Consider the following 25,162-nt stretch of genomic DNA (forward strand, 5'->3'; position numbering starts at 1 on the left):
AATGAAGAACAGCACAAAATCCTAGCAAGAAAGCTAAGCAAAACTGAGATAAGCAATATGCTTGGTAGAGAATTAAAAGTGATCTTGGTAGCACCCTCAACGAGACAGAAAATATAAAAATGAACCAATCAGAGATGAAGAACTCAAGAACTGAAATTAGAAACACACAAGACGAAATAAATATTAGACTAGAGGAAGCAGAAGAATGAATCAGTGAGCTGGTGGACAGAGTAATGGAAAGCAATCAAACTGAGTGAGTGAGAGAAAAATAATAATAAAAAATGAAAACACACTAAGGCAAACAAAAGTTAAAGGAATTCATCACCACTAAACCAGCCATATGAGTGAGATATGTTAAAGGGGACTCTTTGAGCAGAAAGGAAAGGCCACAAGTAAGAAGAGTAGGAAGCACAAAAGCTGTAAAATTAAGTATATCCATAAAAGTCAGTCAAGGGATTCACAGAATAAAAGGATGTAAAGTATGACACCATATACCTAAAATGTGGCTGACAGAAGAGTAAAAAATAGATATAAACCTAAACATCCATCAATTTAATATATGCATAAGATGTTATATATAAACCTAATGATAACCACAAATCAAAACCAGAATAGATACACAAAAAATTAAGTACATTACTAAAGAGAGCCACCAAGCCCTGAGAGGAACTCTCAGAAAGAAGGAACAGACAAAAACTATTAACAGAACTATAAAACAAGCAACAAATGGTAATTAGTACATACTTATCAATAATTACTTGCAATGTGAATGGACCGAATGCTGCAATCAAGACGTAGGGTGATGGAATGGATAAAAAAGCAAGACCTATCTGTATGTTGCCTACAAGACTTATGTCAGATCCAAAGATAGAAGCACATCAAAAGTGAAGGATGGAAAAGCATCTATCAAACGGAAGTGAAAGGAGAGCCAAGGTAGCAGTAGTTATACCAGAAAAAAATACACTTTAAGACAAAGACTGTAACAAGAGACGAAGAAAGTGCAATTGTAAAGGGAATAATTCAAGGAAAGGATATAATAATTCTAAATATTCATGCACCCAACGTGGGAACACCCAAGTATATAAAGCAGCTATATAAAGTATATATATAAATATATATTTTTATATATATGTATATATAAAGTAACAAATATAAAGAAAGTAAGCCATAGTAATACAATAAGAATAGGGAACTTTAACATCCCACTTACATTAATGGATAGGTCATCCAAGTTGCGAATCAAGAAGGAAAGAGTAGCTTCGAATGACACGCTGAACCAGATAGATCTAAGAGACATATTCACAACATTTCACCCTAAAACAGCAGAACACACCTATCTTTCCAAGTGCACACAGAACGTTCTCCAGAAGAGATCACAAATCATGCCACAAGAAAAGTCTCAACACGTTTATCAAAATAACGTCTCAACGCCACATCAAAATAAAAAGCTTATGCTCAGCAAAGGAAACCATCAACAGAACGAAAAGCAACCTCCTGAAAGGGAAAAGATTATTATAAATGATTTGTCCAATAAACGGTTAGTATCCAAAATATATAAAGAACTTATACAACTGAACACACAAATAAACAAAAAATCCAACTTTATAAAATGGGCACGAGACACGAATAGACATTTCTCCAAAGATGACATCCGGATGGCCAACACACACGCAGGAAGATGCTCAACATCATTCATCAGCGGGGAAGTGCGTATCAAAACCACAGCGAGGTATCAGCTCACACCTGATCAGGATGGCTAAAATCAGAAACACATGAACGGAGTGTCGGTGAAGATGTGGAGAAAAACCCTATACACTGTTGGTGGGAATGCAACCTGGGGCGGCCACTGCGGAGGTTCCTCAAAAAATTAAAAATAGAATCACCATGTGATTTAGTGATTCCATTACTTGGTATTTACTCAAAAAATATTAAAACACTAATTTGAAAAGACAACATGCACCTCAATGTTTATTGTAGCATTATTCACAACAGCTAAATTATAGAAGCAACTCAACTACCCATTGGTAGATGAATGAGGGATAAAGAAGATGTAGTGTGTGTGTGTGCGTGTGCATGCCTATGGTGGAATAAGAAACAGATTCTAGGGACGCCTATGTAGCTCAGCGGTTGAGAGTCTGCCTTTGGCTCAAGGTGTGATTGATCCTGGAGTCCTGGGATCGCGTCCCACATGGGGCTCCCTGCATGGAGCCTGCTTCTTTCTCTGTCTATGTCTCTGCCTCTCTCTCTGTGTATCTCTCATGAATAAATAAATAAAATATTAAAAAAAAAAGAAACAGATTCTAAACTCTAGAGAAGAAACTAATGCTCATCAGAGGGGAGGCGGGTCGGGGGGATGGGTGAAAGACGTGATGGGGATGAAGGAGTGCACTTGTGATGAGCACTGGATGCTGGATGGGAGCGCTGAATCACTTCACTCTATACCTGAAACTATTATAATGCTGTAGGTTAACTGCATTAAAATAATAATAATACAAAAAAAAAAGAAGAAAAAGAAAAAAAGAATAGATGGGTGTCCCTAGTTCTCCCTCCTACAGCCCAGGGAGGAAGGGAAGGGAGGGCAAGTGGAGCTGACCCAGAATTTACCTATTTTTCTCATGCCCGCAGGCTGTCACATGTCTCACGGCCTCATTTCTACTGTTTGTCAAACCAGCATCCACCAACACACCCCAGAGAGCTCATACAACCCACAGGCATTCATTATTGTTCCAACCACATTCCTATCCAGCATCCCACCCAGCCCTCTGGTAACAGGTGGTGCGACTGAGAAGACAATCTCTCCTGGTGAAGGTAAAAAGACCTGACGGGTCAAAGGCCAGAACTAACACTAGTCGTGACCGTAGTCATGTACACTGGTACAAAAGCTATCCCGCAGGCCTGCAGGGAGCTTCAGGTTGGAGTTACCCCATATAAGGAATAGTCATCCCGTGGTGGGGTCAGGGAGGGGATGCTGGGCAATGGGCACTGGAGGGCACATTATCAATACTGGTCAACACGTCCTGTGCACAACAGTTGTCTTTGGCTTCCTTTCAGTTAGCTCCCGACGGTTCCTGCGGCCTGCTGGGGGATGCGCTGCTGAATACCTGCCTCATGCAAGGCAGGGTCAAACAGTCATCAACTTTACAGCTGGATAGATAAAGCCAATATGGCGAAATGTCAGCAGTTCCCAAATCTATGATCACCGGTATATCCCTCCTTCCAGTTACAAAGGATACACCAATGCTCATTCTTTCATCTGACATATAAATGGGGAAAACTCCGTACGCAACAGTTGAGTAGATCATCAAAACACAGAACCAACGTGTAACACAATTAATTATAATGGTTTCTTAAGAGGTCATCCGTCTGTCATCAACTCATAGGATAAACTTCATCTCAGCCATGACGGCGAGCTTCCGGACACCGCTGTTGGCTGGCTTGGAAGCCCGGTGATAACTCAATAAACCCGAAACGCCATGATGCTGGTGTGCGCTCATGTTCTACTGGGTGTCTGGTGGTGACGGTCAGGTGTGTGGCAGTGGACACTGACTAGGCCATGGGTTAGGCAATTGCATCAGGGCACACCAGGGCACATCTTTGCCAATTCCTGCCCTTTATCAGATCACATCATGTGGCTGCCCATGTCAACGCCTCCTGGACAGCTAGCTTCCCAGACGGCTCCCTAAAACAGTGCCTGTCATTCTTCATCCTTACCCTTTCCTGGCCTGACATCATCCTATTCACGGGCGTTTTCATGAGGAGAGCATCACCAGACAGGTTTCCGTTTTACCTCGAGGACCCAACAGTTGGGAGACCGGTCTCTATAATCTTAACATTCGATGCTACACATGATGTTATATTGAATTAATACCTGTAGGACTTTGAACGTATAAATGGTTAAATACCATTTTTGTGCCTTTTACCATGGAATAGAGTCCCATATTCTTTGGTTGGTAGACATACTCGCCCCGCTGACTCACACAGGAAGGGTTTCCTTGGCGGACGTCAAACACCCCCTTCTCTACAGGCACAGATGAATCAGGGCTTTGACAGACACGCCATCCATGACAGACGCCAGCTTTGGGCTATGCTTGCTGGTACCGGGCTGATAAGTGGTGTCTGACTTATGAGGACAGTTTGTCAACTTTTGAGTGTGGGTTTTAAAAAGTGATTTAGAGGCAGATTCATAATTACTTGCTTTCAGTGTAAAATTATCAATCTTGGGTGGCTGGGGGGAATTTATGGCACATGCCAGCTCTTTCGGGGGAAGACTTTTATAAATTACCTAATACTTGATTTGCGCCCCACCCCCCTAAAAGTGCGGTGCCATTCATTAAATTAACACCTGGATTTACAGCCAGCTGTAAACTCAGGACACTGGATCTCAGATTTTAGCCTGGGAGCTTTGGGGGACATGGGTGTTGTGGTTCGACCCCCAGGGACTGACTCTAGAACTGCAGTAACATTGGGAGTTAACACCCAAGGACCTGGATGGAGCCCATGGAGGGTGGGTGTCCCACCCAACGTCGCACATGCAGCAGCTGGAAGTACAGCACAACCCCACGTCTCTGCTATCCAACCAACACCACCTGCCTGGCCCTAAGGACCCGCTGAGCCTTGGCCAGTCATGACAGCACAAGGTGACTAATCTCTGGTACCATATGCTTGTCCAGAAGGGACTTTAACAGGTAGGAACACTGACTTTTCCTGCTTCATCCTCCACTGGGTTTAGAAACCAGAGACTCCGGGTCGGAATGCCTGTGCTCTCCGCGGAGATCCAGTGATCCCCGTAGGGCCGCGTGGCCGTCCCCGTTTGAGGACACCCTGCAGCTTGCGCCGTCCCTTTTTCAGAGTCGCTGGCCAGGGGACAACATCTCTATTTTTTTTTTTTTTATCGAAACGACTCTACACCCCAGGGCACCTGCCCAAGGACGCTGGTCATTGACTAATTACAGGTTTTAGAAGAGGACGGTCCCTTCTTCCCAAGGATCGCATCCGTGGCCCTTCACCAGCCCATTCTTCCTTGTTTGTCACAGTTTCACAGCAATATTTGTATCCGGGGGATGAAGTTTCCGGAAAGAAAAGAGTTCAGCAGATACTCCGCCTTTCGCGGGGCAAGACTCCCCGCGGACGTCCGATGGCTGCCGTCCCGGATCCCCGCAGGTCGGGCCTCTCTGCCAGCTGCTAGCTCTAGGCAGGAACTCATTATTCGCCGTCCGGGGCAGGCCTGCTGCTCCGCTGTATGTGCCCAAATCCCAGCATTTGGGACGTTTGCTCTCGAGAATCCCTACCCAAACAATCCCCCGGCGGCCTCCCACGTGCACATCTAAAGTTTGGGGTTGTATTTACAAGGCTGCAATCTGCCTATGTGCAGTGCATTTCCCTTACTCGGATTCTTAGCTCTGTCTCTGGGGAGAAAAATCATAGATTTGTCCAGATGATAGCAGCTGGAGATGTACGAGGGACGGCGGATTCCTTGACGGGGGCGTTGACTTGCTTCAGGGAAAATCAGTCTTAAGGGCCCGCGTGTGGGAAAGAATGCCAGAGGCATTTTGCTGGGAAAGAACCAGAGAGGGGGACAAAGCAGGAGCCATGGTACAAGAAGGGCGACGTGACTGCGCAGGAAGGCAGACAAGCAGGGCTCACGGAGACACGCAGCACGCAGAGCTTTCCTTGCCCCTTCCCCGAGCCACTGAGATCTGGGTCTTTCTAGGACAATGATTATAGGGTCCGGCCGTAGAGGGAGGTCACCCGATGGCCATCAACAACCCGAGGGCAGTACTCATGCGCCGTGGGTTCTAAGAAACTGGGTGACCCCTCGAGAAATGTGCCTTCTTGAATGCCTGCTCAGGCAGGGGAACGTCACGGGGAAGAGGACGCGGGCGTGAGGCTCTCTGTGGGGTGATCAACGTGCTCTCGCGCTCACTTAGGGCGCTCCCAAGACTCTGTAACCTGATAAAAACCACCGGATCATACGAGCGGGTGAATTAAATGACGTGGAAAATGTGCCTCCGCGCTGTAAACATGCCTTTTACCAACTCCGACTGCATTTTTTAAAACAAATATATTCCCTTCGACTAGAGTGCGTCCTCATGGGCCCCCGTCCACGGCATAAGGAGCTGCACCTTGTTTGATTCTTATCCTTTCTGCTGAATGTGAACGTGGAGACAGGATGGAATTTTCTCCCCAGGCTCCTGTGGGTCTACACTGTAGCATGTCACAGGCTTGCTGGGACCTGCTCTGGCAACGGGGATTCGGTGGGCCCTGCTGCCCTAACTAGCTTTGCCCTCACGACGGATGCGTCCACACAGGCTGCTTCGTGTGGTCTCCGTGGGCGGCGGGTGAAGGCGCCGAGGCTCTGCCCACCGGGCCGTCGAGCCGGGCAGGCAGCTTCCTGGGACGCCAGCAGGACGGCGGGCGGCTGCGGGACGCCTCAACTGGGAAGGAGCCTCACCAGGGTCTCTTTCGGCAGCGGAGCCAGGACAGGGAAGCAGCAGGCTGTGCAGACTCGGGGACAGGGTGGCTTGGAGAGACTGCAGATTTCGGGGGGCGGGGACATGCAGGATGTTGTTCATCACGCCTCTTTTTTTTTTTCTAAAGATGTTGTTTATTTGCGAGAGACACAAAGACACAGGCAGACGGAGAAGCCCAATGCGAGACTCGAACCCAGGACCCCGGGGTCACACCCTGAGCTGAACGCAGACGCTCAACCGCTGAGCCCCCCCGGGCGCCGTGCATCGCCCCTGTTGGAAATGTGCACACCTGACGCTCTCAGAGTTCACGGATACCCCGACGTCACGCCTATTAGTAAGATACCCAAAGAGAGAACAGTATCTTCAAGATTACTTCCTTGCGAGGGTGGAGGTTTTCAGATCACCGTCTAATTTCTATTATCAAAAGGCTGCCAGCGGTGCCGGTTCTCTCCAGTCAAATCGACTTAAATTCAATTTTCGCTATATTGTACACGGAGGCACGGACAGAGAGCGCTATTTCTAAGCAAGCTTCCCACGAATGCAGCCCGGAGCGGTCGGCTTTGGCTTCCAAGCGTGTGGCGAGAAGGTCCATTGCAGGATCTCCGTTCTTGTGACGTGCCTGGAAGAAGCACCAACTGCGCATCGTTGCCGGAAACGAGCTGTGTTTCCTGCACGCCACGATGATGGATGTGGGAATATAATAAACGATGTGCCATAGGGAAAACTCTCTCGGGGAAGTATCCCTGCATGGGGGAGGCTACAGGTCTGGTTAAAAAACACAAAATCTGCGGGATGCCTGGGTTTAGCACCCGTCTTCGGCCCAGGGTGTGACTCTGGGGGTCCAGGGATCGAGTCCTGCATCGGGTTCCTTGCATGGAGCCTGCTTCTCCCTCTGCCTGTGTATCCGCCTCATTCTCTCTCTGTGTCTTTCATGAATAAATAAATAATCTTAAAAAAAGTAAAATAAAAATAAAAAACACAAAATCCTAATTCTATGCATATAGTTAAGTAATGGTTGGCACCACTGCAAGCAGGCTGCTGAACGACCGTGACGTTGGTAGCAAAATATAAAAAGGCCGCGCGAGTGATCCCAAATATCCCTACTGTTTAACTGTTACAGATCGAAGCGGCGTTCACCTCTCCACCTTAGGTCCCGACTTGAAGCAACACAAAACATTATTCTCCGAGTATAACTTTATGCACAAGATTCATTCGGCATGAAAGATGCAAATGCAAAAGGCGTGACCTAAAGTTACAGGAAGAGCTTCCGCTACGTTCCCTGGCAGGTAGTTTGCAGGCAGCTGGGAGCGTGGGGACTTCTGTATGTCTTGACAGAAGGCCCCCAGGACTCGGCATTGTCGATCTGTGCAATGGATCCGATCAAATACATAATGAGGTGGCCCGTGGGTGCCACGTCCCGCCCTGTACCAGGAGATGTGCCGCGGCCTGATGAATGGCTGGGCAGTGGCCAGGAGCACTCTTTGCTGAGGATAATTTGTAATTACTCACTCAGCCATTTCTCTGCTATTATGTCTAATAAAATCCCTAATCTCATAATTTGTCAGCTGGATGCAATTGTACCGAGGGCGAGGACACGGGCGTCGGAAGCGCGATGGAAAGCAGCACAGCAAAGCCAAACGTAACGGCCCCTGAGAGGCCTGGACTTGGATACTCCTAAGGCGACGGCGCACTGCTCCGTCCTCCAGACCTCGGAGCCCATGGTTCTGTCCCCGGACCCAGGTGGCAGTGACATACCGCAGGGGAGGAGCCAGGTGCCGAAAGATTCGGGGGTGACCCCCTGGGAGAGCTGCTGGCTGGGGATGGGTCCCGGCCGGCCTGTTTGCTCCCAGCCCCAGGCCCAATTCAAACTCAGGAAGCAATTCGACTTCCCAACTCGCAGTCCTGGGAGGCCAGCTGGGATTTCCAGGCCTGAGAAGGGAGCTTTAAAAAAGACTTTATTTATTTATTCCTGAGAGACCCAGAGAGAGAGAGGCAGAGACACAAGCAGAGGGAGAAGCAGGCCACCCACATGCAGGGAGCCCGACGCGGAACTTGATCCCAGGACCCCGGGGTCACGCCCTGGGCCCAAGGCAGATGCTGAACCGCTGAGCCACCCGGGCGCCCTGAAAATGTGCAGGTATTCAAAGCTGTGGTGCAAAGCAGCTCGAAGAGTTGCAGAGCCCCAGGACATGACCTGGCGATTGTGCCCGGGAGCAGACGCCCGTGCACCCGCACACGGCTCCGTTCAGAGCCCCCGGCAGGTGGAAAGCACCCGAGGGTCCCACAGCGCGTAAATGGATACACAAAATACAATCTATCCATGAAACAGAGTATGATTCAGCACAAAATGGAACAAAATACCAACACGCGCTACACCAGGGCTGAACCTTGGACGCGCTGTGCCCAGTGACAGGAGCCAGTCCCCAAGGCCACGGAGCACTGTTTACACGATGTCCGGAATCCAAGTGCCCAGAGACAGAAGTGACATTTGTGGTTACCATCGGCCGAGGAGAGGGAAATGGGGGGAAAGGGCAGTGATTCAGCAAGATCTAGAGCTAGACAGCCAGTGGTTGAATGTGCTAATGCCTCTGAGTCCTGTTCTCCATGATGGTTAATCGTACTGTATGGAAATTGCAGGCCAACAACAAAAAAAGCATTAAAGACACGCTGTTGCCCAAACTGATTTTTTAGGTTGTTCATCCCACCTTCTGCCATCAATTCTAGTCACATGAACATACTACACCGGACATCGAGGTGTGCACAAGGGCTAACCCCCTAGTGTGACTGGAAGCAGGGCTCGCAGCCACAGCTGGTGGGGGTGGGAACCCCCCGCCCCGTCGGGGTGCAGGGACACGAGCCTGTGTTCCGGAACACGTTCAGGGTGGGCGCCCAATCAGTGAGAGAGCCCGTGCCGCTACGTGGCCTAGTAGGACAGCGCGTAGGCTCCAGGGCGAACCCAGGAGCAGCGTGGTGGGGGGCGCACACCCATGGGTGCACAAAGGGAGAGGCAGTCCCGGGCGACCCCATCAAGCCTGCCGGTTGGGAGGTGCGCTTCTTGGTCGCTGTCCGTCTTCAGAGGGGTCGCCAGCCCCCCAGACGTGTGCCCGAGCAAGACAAGGACAGGCTGTGAGGACTCCGAGCAGATGCTGGCCTCATACTGTGAGATATTCCCTCTGTGGTGGGTCCCCCATTCGCTCGTTATTAGCAAATGAAAATAAATGATGCTAACAGGAGGTAGTGAGCACCAGTGCCGACAACCTTGGCACAAACGTCACTTTCTCCAAATGTGTGTTGGTGACCAGGTCATTCGGTTCCTGGCACACGTTTTCTACATCTTATTTAGGCTCCCAGCTCCACCCACGAGAAGGCACCTGTGCAGCACACGTTTCTCAGCATAGCCTCTCGGCTTTCAGCCCCTGGTACCCACACCTTTGTGTGATCCTCTCGTCTTGAGAGCGAGGGGACCTGTGATGTGCTTCTCAGCAACAGGATATGGGAGACGCGAAGGGATGTTGCATGTGTGCTTGAGATCTCTGATCAGCTGACCTTGCTAACCAAATCGCGGGTGGGCCTGGCCTAATCAGGTGCATCGCCAAACGCAGATTCCAAACAGAAGAGATGCTGTCCCACAGGCGTTGATGACACAGTCACAATGTGAAATGTCTACAGGGTGGGTCAATCCCAGGGAACTAAAACCTCCGTGTCCCAATCACAAGGAACTAGACTTGCACACACTATGAGTGCGTAAGGTTGGAAGAGGATCCCAAGGTCCACATGACCAAACAACCCAGGCTACATTTTGATGCAGACGTGTAAGATCTTGAGCAGAGGGCCTAGTTAAGCCATGTCCACACACCTGACCTCCAGATCCTGCGAGGTAATCAGTGGGTGGTATTCGGAGCCCTTACATTTGTGCTAATTTGCAACGGATAGCAACTACTACAGTATCGACTTCCAGCAAAATAGTGACAACACTACAGGCTTTTCCCCAGGATGCAAACCCCACTATTTTCAGATGCAGTGCTCTGCCCCCATCAGCAGCCAGAAACAGCAGCTACGGATCATGTCCATCAGCCTCACAAAGACCAGGCCTCGATCCTACAGCTTTTCCCATGATTCTGTGACCTTGGCACATGCACAACTAGAAAATCCCTTTCTATCCATAAAATAGGATATCAACTGGCATAACGCAGAACAAAGTTGTGACACCTGTTACTACGTGGATGAATCTTCAAAATATGAGACGGAGTAGAGGGCGGCAGTCACAAAAGGCCACACGGCGTAGGACTCCATTTACAGGAAATGTCCTGAATAAGCAAATATAACAACATCTGTGGTTACTGAGGGCTGAGGGCAGGGGGAATGGAGGCTTTGGGGGAATGATTTACAGAGTTCTAGAACTAGAGAGGCACTGGCTAGAAGGCACTAAATGCCTCTGACCTATACTCTTTCCAATGGTTATTTGTGTGCTATGTGAATTTCACCCCGATTAATAAAAGCATTAAAAAGAGATAACAACACTGAAGTTTATTTATGAGTAAGGCCGCACTGAGTTTGTCACTGTCAACCCCAAACCTCCTGAGTCACGCACCCAGCTCTAGACACCTGCCACTATAACCTCCTTGATGAATGAGCTTGTCACTTGGGACTACTTTGCAACCAGAAGCTCTAGGAATCCACTTCATGATGCCGACTATGGTGAGTCGGCCCTCGTGATATGGGAATTCTTTGATAGGGCTCAGAATGCCCATGAAGCAGATGGCTTCTGACACCCCCTGGGTGAGTCACACATGCGGTGTGTGCTGGGGCACAAAAGCTCCTGACCCTGACACATCTATAGAACACAGGTTTGTTTTTCCCGCCTTTAAAATAGGGCTCATCACACAGTATCGCGTCAGGCAAACCAGTGATTGTCAACGGGGGGGTGACTCTGCCTTCCGGGGGACATTGGACAATATCTGCAGACATTTGTGGCTGTCACAGCTTGTGGACAGTGCTCCTGGCCTCCACTGGGGAGGGGCCAGGGATGCTACTAAATACCCAACGATGCACAAGACAGTCCATGATGCCAGAGAATGATCTGGCCTGAACAATCAGTCATGTTCAGGCGGAGAAGCCTGCTTTAGGTCAAAACTCTGCTATTAATTTTTTGGTGTTTTTCCATACCAGTGGTTGTGAACCAGGGTGACTCTACCCCCCCCCCCCTTAAATATTTGGTAGTGTCTGGAGTGATTTTGCTTGTCACAGTTGGGAGGGTGCTATTGGTGTCTCTTGGATAGTATCCAAGGATTCAGCTAAATATCCCACAATGTGCAAAATCCACCCAAAACAAAGAATAATCCAACCCTGAATATGGACTCTGCTCGGGCTGAGAATCCCTGACCTATAGAACATGTGCTCGCCGAAGAGCGACTAACTTCTTCGCTAACCCAACAATGACTTTGTATTTGTGCTTAATGGAACCCAACGTCTGGCCTTTCAAAAGTCAAGACATGCTATTCAGTTCAGTATCCCGGCCATGGAATCCCAGATTGGGCCATCGTGACCCCCCATAGATTTGAGTAAGTGGTCCTTGCCTCCCAGGTGCACAGGCTGGGGAGTAGCTGGGGAGCAGCGGTCGGAAGCTGCTTATCAATGGGCATGGCGACCAGAAGACACACAGGTTCAGCCCTGCTTTTCTGGCTGAATTTAAGCTTCTGACTATTCTCATCTTATTGCAAAGCTTGCAGAGCTTACCGAAGTCCTGAGGTTTGAGGTGGTGGAGGGTACCCCTGAGGGGATTGCGACATAGTTTGATACCATAAATGGGAAAACAAAACAAACAAACGCACATGGTGCAACTATCACATGATGGTTCAAAGTCACACACAGGCTCAAAATGAACTTTTCCATGCTTAAATTTAGAACTCTAGCTGCCCAGGCTCAAAACACAGACTCTTGGAGCCACGTGTTTTTCACAGTTCAGTGTTTTCTTTTTTTCTTTTTTTTAGATTTTGGAAAGTAATTAAAATATATATATATATTAAAAGTATGCAAAAGACAGCTGCGACGTTGGGCTGCCCCTAGGATGCTTTCTGATGCTCCTAATGGGCCCTGTTTTGTATAGAACCGTGCTCATTGTATTACACCTCCTAACAATTCCAAGAAACAAAAATCTGTACCCACGTGAGGTGGTGGATGTTATCGGAACTTACTTTGCAATATGGATTGAGTCATCACGATGTGTATCTAATCATCCATCTTATACTCTAAACCCACCTGACACTGTATGTCAGTTACATCTCAGTAAAACTTTGCCAAATATGTTCATCTGTTCTCTGGTTTTACTGAATGACAAACCTATATTCCAGTTTACTGTGATATAATTGACAGATGACGGAGAACTTCAAGGCACACCACGTAATGATTTGATATCCATACATACTGCGCTGTGACGAGCAGCACGCAACACGCAGACACACATATATGGAAAGACACAATGGCAGAGCGGGCATGTGCCACGTAACACACCCTAAACGACGTCCTGGACACTCGCCTGCAGTCACACATATAAATACCTCTGCAGCAAAACAGGATGAGTATTTGCATTCCATGGGATGAATACAGACTGTTCAATTTTACATCAGTTTCCTGTTTGTTGCTGCAGAACTGACAAAAATAAGCTACCCCAAAACCTTAGTTTCCAATCCTCCTCTTTCTTTTGTTCTTGTTGGTTATGGACAAAGGGGCGTAGGTGTGTAACTCAGAAGGGAGCTCTTGGAAAGGATTCAAGGGGTGCCTGGGTGGCTCAGTGAGTTAAGCATCTGCCTTCAGCTCAGGTCACGATCTTGGGGTCCTGGGATCGAGCCCCAAGTCAGGCTCCCTTGCTTCTCTCTCTCCCTCTGCCCCTCCTCTTGCTCATGCTCTCTTTCTTTCTAACAAAGAAATAAAATCTTAAAAACAACAAAAAAGAAGTCAACGCACGAGACACTGGAAAGCCCGCCTATACTGAAAAGGATGCTGGCCAAGTCACTCCACCTTGTATAAGCCCACATGTCCCTTGCAACAGAGGAGGCAATCAGAGACACAGGACACCCGTGCCCAATGGCGACCCAGGTCAGACCAGCCGGGACAACCTCCAGCACAACCCAAGAGCTTCCTGGAACCTTGGGGAACAGCTGAGAATTGTTGCAAGGCTGGTCTCCAGGCCTCTAAGCAAGCGACGGTGGCTCTTCCTCCCCAGGAAACATTTGGAATGTCTGCGGACAATTGCGGAGGGGGGCGGTGGCAGCGTCCTATGGCATCTAGTGCCTAGAGTCTAAACATCCTGCAAGCACAGCTCGGTCTGCTGACTGCCACAGCTGAGAAACCCCAGGGCAGACAAGTCACTTGTGAAGGAGGACGTCCCAGTCCTGCGTCTATCTCTGCACGCGACTTCCCCCCAGCCCTGGAACGACCAAGAGGAACAGCGGACCCGGGGCCCCCTCCGTCTTACCTCCGTGCTTTCTATCCGAGTGGAAAGTCAAGGGCGCTATAGTGAATTAGCCCGGTGTGACTCTCTGCCCTGCACTTCCTCCTCATAAGAAGCACCTAATTATTATTGACATTGGCACCTGCAGTATTTACACTGAGTGTTTGTTTTCCGTCTTGGACAACTCCAGAGGGAAGACTGGACTTCTGTGTCATCATTGCAAAATCTTTCATTACCTAAATCCCAAGGGTGCCAGGTAAGGGCTTGTTGACTCAGCCACCAAGTTTTACAGGGTTAATTTCCAAACAAGGTAGGAATGTTAATGAGAGGACAAGACACAAACAAAACAGCAGAGATGGAGAGTGGTCTGGAGGACAGGTCTTGAGGTTTTTACCCACAAACTTTTAATGCTTACTTCACATCAGCCTTTTAAGGGACGTCTGACATTTATTACTCAGTTTTAAATGCAAATTAGGAGTCCTTGTATCTTTTTTTTTTTTTTTTTCCCTTTCTTCCATGCACTGAAAGCTTTTACATTTCTGGATCCTGATATCACCAGTTGTTATGTTATAATCTCATTATAAATGAAAATGGGGCAATTTCTCAGTTGGTAAATATTAATGTCACTGTAGACACCAATTCCTGGGGAAAATCTGTCAGGTACTATCACGCGTTTGTCAAGGCACGCGCTGCCTATCTGACCACAGAATGGAATAATGTCTCAAGAAGAGTTTCACCATTTTTAGTGACATCATCTCCAAAGACAATTCTTTTTATCACCCCTCCAAGTCAATCCTCAAGGGCTAGCTCAGAGGATGGAGTCAATGCACACACGAAAAATATTGCAGGGCGCCTAGGTGGCACGGTCGGTTGAGTGTCTGACTCTTGGTTTCGGGTCAGGTCACGATCTCAGCGTCATGGGGTCAAACCCTTTGTCAGGCTCCGTGTCTGGCGGGGAGCCTGCTGGGGAGTCTCTCTCCCTCTCCCTCCACCCCTCCCGCCGTGCGTCTCTCTCTCACTCTCAAATAAGTAAATAAATCTCCATAGAAAAATGCTGATTCCAGATAAGAACTAAGCAAGCACTCGACGTCATGATTAACTAGGATTGTTCACTTGCAGGAGGACAGCACGGAAGGTTTATCTGGGGCGGAGGGCAACACCGTACGTGTGGCTGGCTCACATTCCCGGATTGCGGGTGCCATGCGTTACAAAGCTCAAGCTGTCCTGCATGCTTATCTCCTATATCTCATATAAATTTCAGAATAAAGAGCGGTCGATTTCTGAGCCACTTATCACTGCTTACTTAACCCTGCCCCTTCGTGAAGATGGTCTACGCAGCCAAACACGGCCTCCAACACCGGACTAAGGAACCCCGCACCCGACAACAAAACTGTTAAAAAAAAACAAAAAACAAGCCTGTTGAGCCACGTATCTACCAACCGGGATCACTCGTGTTCTGCTTTTGTGTTCGAGAACACCATTCAGTCGTGACAGACTGTGTATCCGGACACTTAAAATGAAAAATAAATATTTCAGAAAACATTTTTAAAAAGCTTACAAAAAAAAAAAAAAAAAAAAAAGAGAGCAGAGCTGCTATAATTCTGTTTCCTCTTTAGAAAAGCAGCACGTCGTAAGCTTAGGATAACCCCAACGTTTCAGGGCAGATGCCCGACGGCAGGTACATCTCCCTCACGTTCATCCTATCCGGATCGGAAGCACTGATGCTCATATTCTGATACACAGAGTTAATTCGATTTCTCTTTGGAGGAACCTACAGCACACAACGCACCTCTCCGTTCGCTCATTTCCTCTTGGGTTTCTTGCCTCTGGCCTTTCCATTATTCTCTGTATCCAGCCTGTGTTTTCAAACCACCACTTTAATCCAGAAAGGAAGGAAGGAAAAGTGTTTGGCAATCGCTTGCTTTCTCCCCGAAGACCTCCCAGTTTCAGGGCAAAGGGACAAATGAAAACAGATGAATTCTTGTAGGCGGTTCTACAGGTTTTAAAACCTTAACACAACAGGTAGGAAGGGACAAAGTTTCACGATTCGCACGGAAGATCACGGACAAGGCCATCTCCCGGGGCTCAGGCTTAGCTCTGCGACGTGTTTAATTAACTCTCACCCTGCATGCGGTCGGAGCATTCCAGAAAGGGGCCGACAGAGCGACTCTTAGATTTCATTTGAAGCAGCGACACCAAAGGAGCGGTAGCCCTTGGCTCAACGTCGTCTGTCCCAATGTGTGAGCGGCAGAGAAGCAGCGAGAGAAAATTGATGGGACTCACCAGCTGTGGCGCGGCTGCGGGCAGGTCGCCGGCGAGGAGACCGAGGACGCCGAGGACGCCGAGGCCACCGGGAGACCCAGGCCCTGTGCGCCTCGGCTCGGGGCCGCGCAGCTTTTCAAGGCCCCGGAGGCTGGCGCCCAGGCCCGGCCACCATACGCGGCCGGCCCGGCCCGAGTCATCGCCGGCTAATTGGCCACCGATTGGCCGTCTCTCAGGAGGAGGCTATTGCACCGCCCGCCGGCCCCGCCGGGGCTGCCCTCACAGCCACATGCTTTCGCCGCGCATCAGAGGGCAGCGGCCGGCGGGCGGCATCGGCGGGGAAGGGCCGGGCGCCCCGAGGCTGGGGGTGCAGCCCCGCAAGGCCGGCTGCCTGATCGGTGACCCACGGCCCGCGGGCCCCGAGGAAGCCACACTCCTGGGCGACACCGAGGCCGGGAGGTGAGCAAGGACACCCCGTGGGGGGCAGACGGGCAGGCAAGCCCTTTGCTCCCAGGTCCTGGGGGGACAGACAGGGGCTCAAACCCCAGGCGAGAAAGACAAAACTTCCCAGGAGAAGTAGTCTCTTTTGTCGTCCCTCTGTTTTATTTGGAAGAAGAAAAGAAGAATCGCAAAACCACACGCTGGGGCTTTGATTCCATTATTCCACCTCTATAAATAAAGCATTGCTCAGCTGTAATTATTTCCCGTGCCTCGGGCTCTGGTCCGCTCTGGAATAATTAATCCACGGTGTAGTGGGTGCTAACATAGCTCCCATTCTTCCCAGGAACCCAAGATGCCAGCGTACCGAGACCTGAAGAAATATTTTATCATGAACGAGCAGGACCCGGCTATCACCACCCCGCGGATGTCTGGTCTCCCGGGGTCTCTATAAAACTTACCTGTTGCAGAGATGTTTTACAAGCTAGTGGTCAACGCTCTAGCACGCCCCAGGAGGCTTCCAGCTGCTGGATGCTTTAGAGCTCAGAACGCGGGACGTCTGGGTGGCCCAGCCGTTGAGCACCCACCTTCGGCTCAGGGCGTGATCCTGGAGACCTGGGATCGAGACCTGCATCGGGCTCCCTGCATGGAGCCTGCTTCTCCCTCTGCCTGTGTCTCTGCCTCTCTCTCTCTCTCTCTCTCATGAATAAATAAATCAAATCTTAAAAAAAAAAATGAAAGAATGCAATACTGAAACTCTACTGGTGAGACATCCCCAGCGAAAGCATGGTTTTGTAGGTCCTGGGTGGGGTGGGTGCATGTGGGGAGCAGCTCCTGGCTTTCTCATCTATGGCCCAGCCCACCCCCAGCAGCTGCTACAGTCCCAGAGCATGCAGTGAGCATGGAAAGATGGGGCCAAAGGGCAGAAAGTTCTCCTCTCGAGGGTCCTATTGGGAGATGGCTTCAGGCATGCTGGAGACTGCCTCTCCCTCTGAAGGATATCTTCATGGGTTCTTGGGTGCCATCCAGCTGACTCCCGCCCATCCATAACCCCTGAGACATGGGTGCTGGTATCTCCTCTGTTGGAGCCCCATCGTTGTCATCCTCCTCCTCAGAAGACCAATGAGGGCAAACCTTCCCCCGGGTTGGGCCTCATCTGGTCCCCCTGCTGCAGGGCCTCCGATCTCATGGGGGTCCCTGCTACCGACATCAAAGATTCCCCTTCTCCACTTTATTTCTTTGCCCCTCTCCTGATGTTTTCAACGTACTACGTTACTGTAATACCCTCTCAGAATGATTTATTTTCATGCAAGAAAGACTTGGAGGCCAATGGATGTGAATTGAGTTCCGACTCTGGCACTGGCTAGCTGTGTGACCCCAGAAGAGCGCTTGAGCTCTCTGAGCACCAGGCCTCTTTTCTGTATGGAAGGGAGGATTATGTTCCAGGTAGAAGCTTACTGATTAGGGACAACAGCCCAGGGTGTAAGGCCTGGCAGTTTCAGAGATGCTCCTTGTTGGAAGATTTTAGTGTGTGGAAGTGGAAATATTTCACCCTGTAAAGCACTGTGCTCTGGGGTCATGAAAAGAGGCTTTGTTGTATTAATTCACGTAGCCACTGAAGGAAGTTGTTCAGCATTGAGGTGCCTGACAGCCCTGTAACCGGGCTGACCGTCGGGGGCATTACACAGGAAGCCTGGAGCCAAGGCTGGATGTGCCTTCTCACTCTGGCCTCCACAGAGGAAGAGCTCACTGTTTGTTGCTGGAAATTCTCGAGTCCCACAGAACTAGTGCGCAATGCGGTGATTCAGGGGTTAGCAAGCAAAGACTCACTCTCTGAGACTGAACACAAAGACCAAGGCTTGGTCACTGTGACCTCGAATCAAGGAACAAGCATCTCAATGCAAATCAGACAACTGAGATAAGCAACACGGCGCTCACGGAAGGGCTCTTCTCTCAGCCGTGTGTGGGAAGAGAGGGCGTGGAGCTCCAGAATGCACAAGGCAGTCTCCCTATTGTGTTATCTACAGTGACACGGCACTAGGTGTGCGTAGCTCTGTGTACCTGAGCATGGGCCTGGCTGTTCTCCAGCAAGCCACGCACCACCCTGGTAAAGCCCAGAAATGCTAAACCATCTCTTGCCTTGAGACCCTCCCTGGTGAGCACAATGAATGCTCCTGGGGGAGCAAAGAAACCCACGTGGGCAAAGCCTCCCGTCCCAACGATTCTTACGTAACATGGTCAGGCACATGGAAATGCCTCAGTTGTGTCCAGGCAGGTGCTTTTGGTTGCGATGGGAAGCGTCATCATTAAACCCAAAACCAAGTCCTGGTACATCGCCTTCCCTTAAATGGCACAGTGGGCCACTCCAGGAGGAAGGATTGGGTCTGAGGTTCCTTCAGAGTACTTGAAACGGCCCTGGGGAAAGCACTTGAAATACACGCCTTTTAAATATTATTCATTCCACGTTAAATAGAGCGGCAGCTGACAAACACATTCAACTGAAATGTGCCAATGAAAGAACGAAACGCACTTCCTGTACCTGTTTGATCCACCTGCTTCACTTAAACTAGTATACGACTCTCAAATCCGTACAATTATGTAAAAACATGCCCACACGTACATTATACACAGAACACTGTTAAGTTTCCTATAAGGCTTCCCACGCATCTATTTACAGACATGACACACACGTACACGTTAATCAAGTCCGCTGAAATGATATGTGATGACGTCTATTCACAGGTCTCTGAAAACCACAAACGTACGTATGGTTTATACGTGCTATAGGACATATAAATGTGTATGTGTGAGATCAATGTATTTAAATTTTACGTGGATATCCTCCAGTTTCTTAAAAACACACACAACTAAGGACGCCTGGCTGGCTCGGTCAGGAGAGCGTGAGACTCTTGATCTTGGGGTCATGAGTTCAAGCCCCACGCTGGGCACAGAGATTACTTAAACAGACAAACAAACAAAAGAAAACACCCCCCCACACACACACACTAGATTATTTACATACGTGACATAAATGTTGTCTCTATGTACGTGTGTATACGCACACGTCCCACTGCTCTTCAGATTCCTACGATCTTCACTATCCGAGGTACTAAAGATCCTCATTTCATAGTTCACTATGTAAATGTGCTCTGCTCTGTCAACGTGTGGGTGTCACAATGACGCGCTCAGATCCCAAATTTCATATCCAATGATTGCCTTAGGACAGCTGTGATTGGATGGAATTTTTGAATCTCGCTGGATTCTAAGCATAAGGGCCAGTGTGGCGTTTCTAAAAGCGTTCCGGGATGGACTCAATCTCATGGAAGTTAACAGATACTACTACTTATTTTTTATTTTTTATTTTTTAGATGGTGTGTGTGATGTGTTTGGGAAATGCTGTGCTAAAAAAAAAAATAAAATAAAAATAAAAAATTAGAAGCCCAGCAGAGCTTCCAGCAAATGCGTGGCTGCCGGATTTAGGGAGGATGGTCTGGCACATGCACATTCGAGGCTCATGTCTTGCTGGGTTGGGACAGGAGGCGGCCAGCAGGCAGCTGTGTGCTCCCACCTGCTGCGCTTGGCCTAGGAGCGGGGTGGAGCTCGGCCAAGGGGAACGCCTGTCCTGCTGCGTCTCACTAGGGTTAAGACCTGCTGCTTTAATACAGTCAGGCCGTCTCTCACTGCAGATGCTGCTCGAGGGGCTCAGAGCAAGCCTCCCCCAAATCAAGCACGTTGACACGTAGACCATTTTGAGCTGAAGACAGTCAAGATCCTGCAGGCTCAAGAGAAACTGTGGTCCACTCCTTAACTACCCAGAAGAATCTAAACTGGGGATCTTTCTCAGAATGAGAGTTATTATCGGAGATAAGTATTATCTGAGTGACCATCTGTGTGGCAGGGCAAACATCTAATTACCAAACATATTCTTATTGCCCTGTGAACGGCCCTCCTCCCCTCCTGGGCCCTCATCCCATTCCCTAGCTCACGACGGCACAGATACCTCATTGTAACCTTTCTGACTTGGAATCTCTCATGTGTGTGGGGTTCCTGTACCTACGAAATAAAATCTGATTTTTCTCCTGTTCGTCTGTCTCATGTCGAGTTAATTCTTTGAGCAACTGAGAGAATCTATGAAGGGTTGAGTAAAATTCCTCGTCCCCAACATTGCCATTATGGATTTATACCCAAAGTGCGCAAAAAAAAATAAATAAATAAATAATGTTTCTTGTTTATTTTTTGGATGTTTCTCTTCTTTCTTTTCTTTCTTTCTTGGACGTTTCTCTCTTTTCTTTCTTTCTTGGATGTTTCTCTTCTTTTTCTTTCTTTCTTGGATGTTTTTCTTCTTTTCTTTCTTTCTTGGATGTTTCTCTTTCTTTCTTGGATGTTTCTCTTCTTTCTTTTCTTTCTTTCTTGGATGTTTCTCTTCTTTTCTTTCTTTCTTGGATGTTTCTCTTTCTTTCTTGGATGTTTCTCTTCTTTTTCTTTCTTGGATGTTTCTTTTCTCTCTTTTCTTTCTTTCCTTCCATCCTTTTCTTTCTTTCTTTTTCTTTTCTATTTTCTTTTCTTTTTTCTTTTCTTTTCTTTCTTTCTTTCTTTCTTTCTTTCTTTCTTTCTTCTTTCTTTTCTTTTCTTTCTTTCTTTTCTTTCTTTCTTTCTTCCTTCTTTCTTTCTTTCTTTTCTTTCTTTCTTTCTTTCTTTCTTCCTTTCTTCTTTCTTCCTTTCTTTTTTCTTCTTTCTTTCTTTCTTTCTTTCTTTCTTTCTTTCTTTCTTTCTTTCTTTCTTTCCCCTTCCTACCTTCCTTCCTTCCTTCCTTCCTTTCCTTCTCTCTCTCTCTCTCTGCTGTTGGTCTCCAGAACATTATTTTCCTTTTTTTTTTTTTTTTTTTTTTTTTTTACAATCATAAGTGTATTTGATTTTCACATTAGTCTTGTATTAGGGTTATGGCTTTGATTACTTACCCACAATATAAGCCACTTAAGGAGTATGCAGAAAAATATAAAAACGCACAGTTCTGCTTGTCGGTTCTTTTTGAGGAAGCAAGACCAATTTAGGTTTGACTCCACCTTGCTCCTTCTCAGGTGTGTGGCCTGAGGCAAGGCAGTTAATGTCTCTCAAGCTCCATTAACTCATTTATATATAAGAATAATCACACTACCTCCCCAAGCGAGGTTGTTGACATGGTTTGTAAAGTAGGGAGCATGTCCTAGTTATTGGAGGGCTGGCAGCTTTTACTACAGTTGTTACGAAACAGAAAGCCAGTTTTAACCACAAACACCAAATGATTCTTTCATGTGAACTCTGAACACCTGTCTTGCATAAGCATTTCCAAGAACTGAGTGGGGCCCCATGCATCTTGTATAAACTACCGCAGGGGATCAAAGCCTTTCCAACGAGGCAGCGGTTTTATCAGGGAAGTCCTATGGACCAACCGCATGTGCTTTGGCAGGTGAGGCTGAGCACTGAGTCTGTCCACAGGGAGGAGATGCAGCACACGGGGCCCGGGCACCCCTCCTGCGGATGGAAGGAAGAGACAGAAGGATGCAAGATGCCAACATCCCCTTGCCTGTCTGCCATGGGCACGGCCACCCGTAACACGCCCTCGAGGGAGGGCACTCTGTCAGAGTAAATTTAGCCTGAACCAAAAATCAGGAGGGAAAGATTTTAAATCGAGAGGGAGGTTGGGAGATGGAGGCAGGGTTGGGGGGGGGGGGGCAGGTGACCTTGTTTGGTGCCACGTATCACAGTGGTCAACAGGGCTCCTATGGGGGGGGCACAATGAACCTCGGATGTCTGGTCACCAAAGGATCCGAAGGAGAGAGAGGAGACTCTAGACCATGCACCTCAAGCCCCCCAGTTTCTGAATGTTCATCCTCCCTCCATACGTGCGATGGTGGATGAGCGCTATCTATTCATTTACTGATGCAATGTGTGTTTTTCCTGGTCTGTGAATGCTCTGCAGTTCATGCCACTAGTTATCTTTCCTTGTCATTAACTTGGGCCTGCATTATACTTTTTTCATAGGAGTTTCTTTAAGCCCTTTATCCATTTTGTGAGGGTTGGTTTAAAAATGAAATAAATCCCCTATAAAAACACTGAACCCTGAAGCATACATTGCATTAACCTGAAATCAAATAAAACAGTAGAGGGCATGGATGCTGCCCCATCTATATGTCCCCCCACGATCCTGGGAAAGCTGATCGGGACACACGACCATCCAGCGTGCAGATCACCCGCCAGTGCCCATGCAGATAATAAACACTGCTAAGGCCTAACTTATTTCCTACCCTTTTACATAAAGATGATCACCAGCAGAGGTTCTCATACGCTCCCATACCCTGATGGAGTACCTGGCACGTCCCAGGTGGTGGTGACCCAGGCCACCGGGGCACCTGGCTGATTCAATAGGTCTGGGTGGGGCCCGATGTTCTCCATGTCTGGCAACAGGTGACATGATGATGCCCCACGTGGTGGACTCGTGTTGTTTACCATAGTAAGGAGCAAACTTGGCTCCTCTGCTAGAGGCAAGTCGTCCAGACTGTACCCTGATAGCAAAGAAGATCAAGAATAATGACCCTCTCCACAAAGTATCAACCACATCCTCAAGGAAAATGCCTGGAGCGGCAAGGTCATCCATTTACACGTGTCAAGGCTCCCTTCCAGGGCTTTCTGAGCATGTGGGGGAAAGAAGGGAGAATGGAGAATAAATCCAAGGCTCCCCAAGCAAAGGCCCCCCAGGTCCCTACTTTTAGGCCAGCTCCACGCGGGAAGAAAGGTGAATCCACAGTTAGCAATGAAAATCGGGTTGCTTCAAATGGAAGCCAGAGCTTCCTCCGACAGAGTCTAGGTCTCCACGGAGCCGAGTGGCCTCCGCAAGTTACAGGGGTCTTGCTCGCCTGCGGTCTCTCAGCAGAAGAGTCATGAGCAGGACACTTATCTGTTTTTAGAAGCATGGAAGGGCACACGGAGCAGCAGTGAGCACGTGTTTGTCCGAGAAATGTTAAAAAAAAATGAGTTGGTGAAATGTTTTAGCTGCACAGGGAGTATTTGTCGTCTTCCTCTTGGATCTAAGTCAGAGAGCTCTTCAAACTGGGTCATGACTTCTCGGAGTCAAGGGCTTTGGGAAAAGGTACTGCACACACAGGCCAGAACCTCTGAATGTCTGAACCTGCTCTCCTGCTTCATTAGGCTGCTGGATTCCAATATACGAGTCCAGTGTGTGTGCATATACGTGTGTGTGGATGGATGGATGGATGGATATGTAGACAGATCAATCCAACCATGCATCCATGCATCCATCCCTCTATGCATCCATCCGTCCACCCATCCACCCAAAAAAGTGCTACCAGCATCTACCAGGTAGAGACTACAGATACTCTTAAACAGCCCAGTGGACAAGACGGCCCCCACCCCAGAGAGTTACTGTGGTAATCTGTTAGGGCCGCCATAACAACACATCACAGGCTGGAAGTCCAAGATCCAGGCATGGGTACGATTGGTTTCTCCTGAGGTCTCCTCCCTCCGCCGTGTGTAGACAGACACCCTGTCTCCCCTGCACCTCCATGTGGTTGTCCTCCTGTGTAAGTCTGTGTCCTAATCTCCTCTTCTTATAAGGACACTCATCCCATTGTATCAGGGCCCATTCCTAATGATGTCACTTTTAGCTTTGTTACCTGTTTAAAGATTCCATCTCCAAATTCATCCATATTCTCAGGTTCTTTTTTTAAATTTATTTATTTATTTTTTTCATTTATGTATTCATGAGAGAGGCAGAGACCCAAGCTGAGGGAGAAGCAGGCTCCCTGCAGGGACCCCGATGTGGGACTCGATCGCAGGATCCCGGGGTCACCGCCTGAGACGTTCAACTGCTGACCCACTCAGGCCTCCCCAACACACTGTCAAGTTCTGAGAGTTGGGGCTTCCATATATGAATTTTAGGAAACAAAACTCAGCCCACATCAATTTTCTTGCCCAAAATATGAACAGCGCAGAGGGAAAACCCTGGACTAGGGGTATGCAGATGGGTGGGGCTTCTGCACGTATGTTTTGCATCTCTACCCACATGCCAAAGCCCGTAGAGTCACCCGTAAAGACTCCTTGAATACCACACTGTTGCACTGTGAGGTATCGTGCTCCTGCCCATGGTGGAGGGAACACCGACCCACGTGGACAGTGAGGTATGGAGGTCTAGAAAACAACCTGCCCTTCCAGTCCTCAGTGGCACGTCTGGATGATCATTTAGAGCCACATGCATTTCAGTTACCTGTTCCCAACCACACCCTCCCCTTGCTTTAAAGGCCCGGATATATGGATCCTATCGCTACTTTGCTACCTTGCTGAGACTATTGGTTCAGTCATAACCTACCTGTACCTTATGTTGGGGGGGAGCCAAGGGAAGGCTGGCCATGACTCTGTGGCTGAGGGGTTTCTGAGGATGCCAGAATTTCAGGGTGACACCGGTAAAGTCCCAGGCACACTGGGAACACCCAGTCACTCTACGTAGAAAAGAAGTAACTAAGGGCATGTGTTATCAAACCTGAAAATA

The 25,162-nt window shown here is 48.5% G+C and overlaps 1 protein-coding gene across 3 annotated transcripts in view; it reads right to left on the reverse strand.

Moving 5' to 3' along the window:
• The window catches only part of LOC140627252 (steryl-sulfatase-like), a 153,314-nt gene extending 137,011 nt beyond the window's left edge, over positions 1-16,303 (reverse strand). For 2 of the 3 annotated variants that reach the window (XM_072815362.1, XM_072815360.1), the window contains exon 1: positions 16,204-16,303. The gene's annotated coding sequence lies outside the window, so the exon portion shown is untranslated. Of the gene's footprint in view, positions 1-13,944; positions 14,019-16,203 lie in introns of those variants that run through there. The other variant, XM_072815361.1, reaches the window with a different exon arrangement.
• Between the last annotated feature and the right edge of the window lie 8,859 nt (positions 16,304-25,162).

The sequence above is a fragment of the Canis lupus genome, chromosome X (genome assembly GCF_048164855.1).
Source record: "Canis lupus baileyi chromosome X, mCanLup2.hap1, whole genome shotgun sequence".
Taxonomy (NCBI): Eukaryota; Metazoa; Chordata; class Mammalia; order Carnivora; family Canidae; genus Canis; species Canis lupus.